Source organism: Apis dorsata, unplaced genomic scaffold, assembly GCF_000469605.1.
Source record: "Apis dorsata unplaced genomic scaffold, Apis dorsata 1.3 scaffold_634, whole genome shotgun sequence".
NCBI classification, from domain to species: domain Eukaryota; kingdom Metazoa; phylum Arthropoda; class Insecta; order Hymenoptera; family Apidae; genus Apis; species Apis dorsata.
Genome location: NW_006263828.1, coordinates 157383 through 164762, shown reverse-complemented (window position 1 = coordinate 164762; position 7380 = coordinate 157383).

Here is a 7380-nt window from a genome sequence, read left to right as displayed (position 1 = left end):
CCCTCCCCCACCTTTCTACTTTTTTTTTTCATTCCAATTGTCTCTCCACGATCGCTTTTCTATCCTTTCAAAAAAAAAAAAAGAAAAAAAGAAACGATTTTCCTCCATTCTGTGTCCCGAGATAATTCAAAAGTCTAACGAAACAAAACAAAAGAAAAAAAAGAAAACAAAAATGAAGAAGAGGAAGAAGAAAAACAAAAACGAGATATTTTTTTTTTTTCTTTCGATTCCCGATTTTGAACGCGCTTTTAAGTTTCGAAAAATGAAAACGTTTCGACGGATGGAAAAAAGAAAAAAAGGAAAAGAAGAAGAATAGAAACGAAAGGAGAAGTGGAAAAAAAGAAAAATAAGAGGAGAGGAATTTCAAAACACACAATTTTTTTGGAAAAATCGCGAAATTGTAATCTCAATAACTAACCAAACTACTCCTAACTATTCCTCTTCAGGGGAATCCCTCTTTTTAATCCCCCTTTGTTCGCCAATTTTTGAAAGTAGCCTAACGTCGTCATCTTCGTTGAACGTAAAAAAAAAAAAAAGACACGCGCCGAGAAGCCGCCGGGTAGCCAGGCTTTTTCACCATCTGGGACGAGAGAAGAAAAGATTGCTAAAAGATTCATCGTCAAAGCTATTACATTTAACGATTGTTACCCGCCTTCGCCACTCGGAACTCGAGGAATGGCGCGATTTCTCGTTTTCGATTCTACCGCTGTCGCGAATTTTTTTCGAAAAATTTTTTTCAAAAAAAATTTCAAAATTCCGGATTCGATGTTCATTCGTTCGTTTATTATTATTATTTTTTTTTTTTCCTTCTTCTTCTTCCGCGATACGAACGAGAGATCACAGCGGTAGAAAAAAAAAAAAAGAAAAAGAAAAAAGGAAAAAGAAAACAAAGAAAGAAAAACGTCTCAAGATTAATAATAATAAAAATAATGTTCGAAAAAGTCCTCGAGTTCTTGGTAGGCGTGCGAGTGGGTCGATCATTGATCGTTCTTATTATAACAATTTTTGCGTTACAGGGCGTTTTTTCCTCGGATTAAGTAGTATGTAAATACACCTTGATATCACAAGCATAAACTGAGAATTTACTGGTAAACTTAAATCAAGTACATAATGCGAAATAGGGTTAGTTTCTATGTAAATACCTAAAGCTGGACGAGTGCATACACCTCGTTCACGCAACCAACGATAATCGTTTTTATCGAACCAATGCTTCTGTTCGTCATCGGTGTACGCCTGGTCGTTGGTGNCCCTTGTACACAACCCCTCCACCCCGCCGATAATCCCATCGACGAGGGGACAGAAGAAAATTTTTGGGGAAAATGATCGATCTCGAAGAGGGTTTGCGCAAGAACGTTCCCCAAAATGGGCGTCGCTGATCGGGAAATTTTTTTTTCTCGACACTGATACACCCACACCGTTACACGTACACACGCTCCACACAAACATTCACACACACACACACACAAACATTCACACACACACACACACACACACACACATACACAGCATTGCGATGGATTGTACAGCTACGATAGGATAGAGAATAAGTAAGCCTCAGAACACAATTCTTCACACACTCGCACCACCGGCACCGACTAGCCTCCAAATTAAGACAGGGACCAAACGTTTGGCGAACACAATTTTTTCCGAATATAATTATTCTCGAGGAAATATATTCGATCGAGTATGCGACAACAGTCTTTTCCAAAGGTTATATATAATATACAATGCATTCAACGTTTTCCGGCGCGAACGATTCGTTTGTTTCGGCAAAGGTGCGGCCGCCGATTATCGAAAAAACATTGGAGAGAGATATTCGCGGCGATGTTTCGCGATATTACGAAAATTTTAGGGGAAAAAACAAAGGAAAAGAAAAAAATATATATATATATATCGCGAAATCAATCCGAAATTTTTTCTCGAAATTCGATTTTTCCGATTTTAGGTGTTGCTCTGAAAGTGAATGAAAGGACGAATTGAGCGAATGTAACTTTGTTCGAATTGGGCAAAAAGATCAGGTTATCAAGATTCAGATCGATTCAGGATTAATTAATAATACTTTATCGCGTAAAATTGAAAATTGATTTTGAAAAATTATTACGAATTGTTAGAAAAGAAAAGAAAGCTCCAAGATCAATCATCTTTCCAAAACAAACGAAGAGATAGGAAAAAAAAAAAAAAAGAAAAAAGAAAGAAAGAAAGAAAGAAAGAAAAAAGATAAAAAGATGATTTCTACTAGAAAAGGTCCCTCGACAAAACAAAAGCAAAAAAAAAAAAAACAAAACAAAACAAAACAAAAAAAAGTAATGGTGCACGAAAATATAGGAGAGCGGAAGGAGACGATACGAAGAGATTTAAAAAAGCAACAGCATTCACCACCACTTTTCACCATCACTTATCGCCAATTATCAGCAAAAATTTAGGGAAAAAAAAAAAAAAAAAAAAAAAAAAAACAAAAAAAGAAAAAAACTTTAACAACAACAACAATACAATAAACACAACCACCACGAGAGCACAACGTCGAGATCTTTCATGACGGTGATGACGATGATGACTATCGATGCCACCATCCTCACCGCGCCGGTCGTGAAACGATTCCGAGACGACAGCTTTTTTTCACCGGTGCATCCTGCCGTGCGCCGAGGGTTGCTTTTTTATTGAACTTGTAAAGGAAGACAGAAGCGGAATGGACAGAAGAAGAGAAAAGGGAAAAACGATTTCAGAATCGGTAGAGGAAAAAGGGGCAGCCGACTATAAATAATAAACTCCCCCCGCACACAATCACAACATCCCCGCGCGAGAAGGAGGAATTATTCCCGAGGCGCCGGCCCGTGCCCCGCGAACGTGTACCATAATTATTAAAACAAAAAAAAAAAAAAAAAAAGAAAAAAATTTTAAAAACAAAAAAAAAAAAAAAAAAAGAAAAAAATTTTAAAAACAAAAAAAAAAAAAAAAAAAGAAAAAAATTTTAAAAACAAAAAAAAAAAAAAATTTAAACAAAAACACACAGCAAGTTACAATAGCTCTAGTAGTGTATGTTCTGTAATCGAAGAATGATAAGCAAAGATAACGAGATAAATAAATAAATAAATAAATAAATAAATAAATAAATAAAAAATGGCGTGCTCGCCGTCGTAGGCGTGCCGGCAAAAAAAACCACAAAAAAATAATTTACAAATATATTGATTTACATATGCCCGTAACTCTTAAGCGGGCCGGTGGCGCAACGCGTCTACCTTCGCCAGATTTTCATCCGCACACCTGTACCACTGTCGCCCAAGCTATATATATATATACACATATATTATATATATACGCAACACGGATCGAGGAAGAAGAAGAAAAAGAAGAAAAAGAAGAAGAAGAAGAAGAAGAAGAAGAAGAGAATGGAAACCGAGTCGCCGAAGAAAATTCACGATGAACACTGATAGTGAACGCTATTACTATTACTATCGTCCGACTCGGAGGAACGAGGAAAAGGAAAAAAAGTACACTCGTCGTCCGTTCGATCAACCCTTTCTCGATCTCGACGACGAAAATATCGCCGCTAAGAAGCAGCTGTATATTCCACGAGCTGTCTTCGATATCGATACGAAGCCACACTACACTATATCGAAAACCCGCGCGATTCAAGTCGAGGAGGAAGGAGAAGAAAAGAGGGAGGAAGAGAAAGAGGGAGGACGACGTGGGAGGGCGACGAGTCGTCCAAGAGCCGTTCGACGACAGGGTAGAAACGCGTTTTCTAGATAGATCGTTATCGAGAGATAGAGACAGAGACAGAGAGAGAGAAGAGAGAACGAAGAGAGCGAGATGAAAATCTGTGAACAGGGGAAGAAGAGGGGAGCGCGCGGTCTGCAAAACCGGCCCTTAACCCATAATCTTAATCTCTTTCATGTAAATTTGCTAAATGTTTAAATAATCTAAAAAAAAAATGCCATAGCCCGGATGCGCTGGTGTATACTCCCAGTGCATACACACTCACAAATACGACTCGACCTCACGAATTAAACGCAAAAAATCCGCGCCGCCGATTCTTCCGACGGATGGGGCGCGGTAAAATTGGTATTCTCGCCAAGGAGCGAACAGTTCACAATTGCACAAACGACAGAATCACAGACAGAAGCACACACTCAAAGCGAAGCGAAGAGACAAAGAGGAAGCGAGATCCGCGCCACGCCACCCGACGATCGAGGCGGTTCCAACGAATCCGTCGCCGAATCGAATCGGGCCGACGGACGCCTCGCGATCTCGGCAAATCACGTTACACGATGAAATCAAAGTTGCCCTGGTTCTCGAGCGTGCAACCCCGCGCGCTCACACACATCTCCATACACGGGTCGTACGATGAATCGTTGTCGAACCAACATCCTCGTGTCGAACCCACACCCTTGCGCGTCAGCGCATGCACCCACACGCACAACGCACAAGCACACATACACGTTGCTACACGTCGATACTACACTTTCTTATACACTTCGTAATACACTTTAATCACACTTAATTACACACGCTACGGATATGTAAAGCCAATTGATTTTGTAAATTGTCGAAAAAAAAAAAGAAATGAAAGCGGCGAACATTCGAAGAAAGAAAAAAGAAAATAAAAAGAAACCACGGAACCACTATTCGGCCACACACGGTATATTTTTCACGGTATAATTATTAAAAGAAAAATAACAATAATATGGTTTGTAATAAAAATGCATTGCGGAGACAAAAGAAAAAAAAACGAACGTTTACTACCGATCCGAATTTTGAGAAGATCCGCGCGAGGATCGTCAACCGATTCGTTCTCGCTTTTTCGAGCGGAAAGGAATCGTTTCGAGCGGCAGTGAACGAGGATTTACGAGATTAAAAAAAAAAGCAATTGATCCAAAAAGACGCGTAATGTGTAAAAAAAAAGAAAAAAAAGAAAAAAAAAAGAAGAAGAGAGAAAAATAAAACGAGCACGAAAATCGAAACAAAATTCGCGGCCTTTGGCATACGTTTGGATGCAGAACCGATGATGAAAACGACGTTCGCGTTCTTCTCGAACGCCCAACGTCACACCATGCATCCCGGACTTGACGCCGATATACCCGAAACGTGACGTGACATATTCTTCGTTCGAAGATATGTCGAGACCGAGTGGGCAGGCTTGCGAGGCGAAAAATAAGAACCGCTCAAACTTGTAACGTCCGAGGAGGAGTGACAGAGAGATAGGGAAAGAGAGAGACGTTTGTAAAACAAAGATGGCGCCTCGAGAAGAAGAAGAAAAAAAGAAAGCCTGTCCCACGCGTATACATAGAGAAAAGAAGAGAAAAAAAAAAAAAAAAACCAGTGTAATAATAAACCATCCTAGCAAGTAGCAACGGCATTAGGAGAGCCGTTGTTCGAATTCGCGGCTTTACAAGCAAAAACCGTTGATTTGTTTTCGATCGGGTTTTAATTTTTTAATGAAATAATCTCACAAAACGAATATACGACCACGTACGGTCGCGCTAATCGATCCGAGAGAAAAGAGAGAGAGAAAGAGAGAGGGAGAGAGAAAAGGAGAAAGATGGGGCAAAGACGTATGTGACGTATATTCGTGACAGTGTGTATCGTAAGTGCGCAGCATATGATAAAACCGACAGTCTAGCAGTGCGAGCGCCTCGGCGGCATTCGCGTTTTCACGCGGTGTCCCTGACCGAGCCTCCGTGATTAAAAACCGGAATAAGTTGTTTCAATGTCCACTATATAAATGAAGAGGCATAGCTGGTAAGACGGTGGGTTCCCCGTTCGCCGTTCTCGAATCGAATCGAATCGAATTTCGTTCGTACGAACGAACGTTTGCTTCGTTTCGTCCATTCCGGACGAATAACGCAACAATTGGAGACAATTTCGTTCCCGAACGAACGAAATTGAATCGATCCCCCTATCTTCTAACAACGCGTTAATTATTGCCGAAATGAACATTTCCAATGGAATATGGAGGCTGCGATACCATCCCCCGGAGTTCAAGTATCGAAAGAGAAAGGAAAAAGGGAAATTCTTTTTTTTTTTTTTTTTTTTTTTTCGAGCTTGGCCAACAATCGAGATAGGCCGAGAGAAATTCGAATTGATCCGAAATATTTCGATTTCAGGATAAACTTTGAGAAATGAAAACTTTCGTAACATTTTTTTTTTCGTTTCGTGAAATGGAACGCGAAGTAAAAAATTTGATTGTCGATCGTCTCGATGATGTTCGGGCACTTTGGCTGTGTTTATTAATTGATGTTTATCGGGACGCAAAAAAGCGCAAAGTTCGAGAAATTAAATAAAAAAAAATGAGAGAGAAGAGACGAGGAGAAATTTTTCTACGAGCCGAATGTTGAAACTCCAGCCGAGTAGTAACGTGCCGTGAACTTGATCGATCGAGACGCGAATCGGTGAAAAAAAAAGGAAAAGAAAGAAAGAAAGAGAAAAAGAAGGAAAAAAGAGAAGAAGACAATCGTCGACGACGAACGTGCGAACCCACCGTGCTGGCTCGTCGCAGCAATCCGGAAGTTCCTCGAGATCTCCCGGTTTTCGCGACGAGTCGATACTCTTTTCAAAATATTCTCCAAATTTTTTGTTCACAGGAATGTGTTTACTTTACCCCAACCCCGTTATACGACCCCCCGTATACGCGTTCGAGGGAAAAAAACCGAGTCCAAAAATTTTCTTTCCACTTTTCACGCACGATTGGGAAAAAAAAGAAAACGATTTTCGAAACAACGATCGAGTCAAATTCATTGGAATAATGAAACGAAAAAATCTTGAAACGAAAATCGAGTGATTCGATTCTTCTTAACGTAAACGTAAAAGAAAGAAAGAAAGAAAGAAAGAAAGAACGAATGAGAAAACAAAGATATATTCGCGTTACGAATTACGAAAAATAGAAATCGAAAATAAAATTGATGGGAATAATAATATAATAATATAATGGAAAAAATGAATAAAAAGTCCGTTTAGTGGGTGCCTTCGTCAGGGTTTTCTGTTACAGTTAAACAGTCGTTTTCAAGTATAACTCACAACTAGTAGTACTATGGTAGAACAGTTATTACAATGTACCGCAATAAACAGTTAACTAAGTAAGTATTACAGGAAGCACTTGGTCTTTTCAGTGTCTATCAGTCTTGTCGTACACCACCGCCGATCGCGTAAGTGGAACGACCGGAAATACCGGATTCATTTCGTACGCAATTACCTTCGTCCCGATTGAACATCCTCCCCATTCAACCAACCATCCATCCAAATCCCCCCCTCCATTAAATTTTCGAAATCATCGAAAAATTTATCGCGAGAACACGAGATTTGAACGAACACATTTGGCGGTCCAACACACCAAATGGAATAATAAAAGAGTAGAAAAGAGAGGAAAAGAAAGAAGGAAAAGAA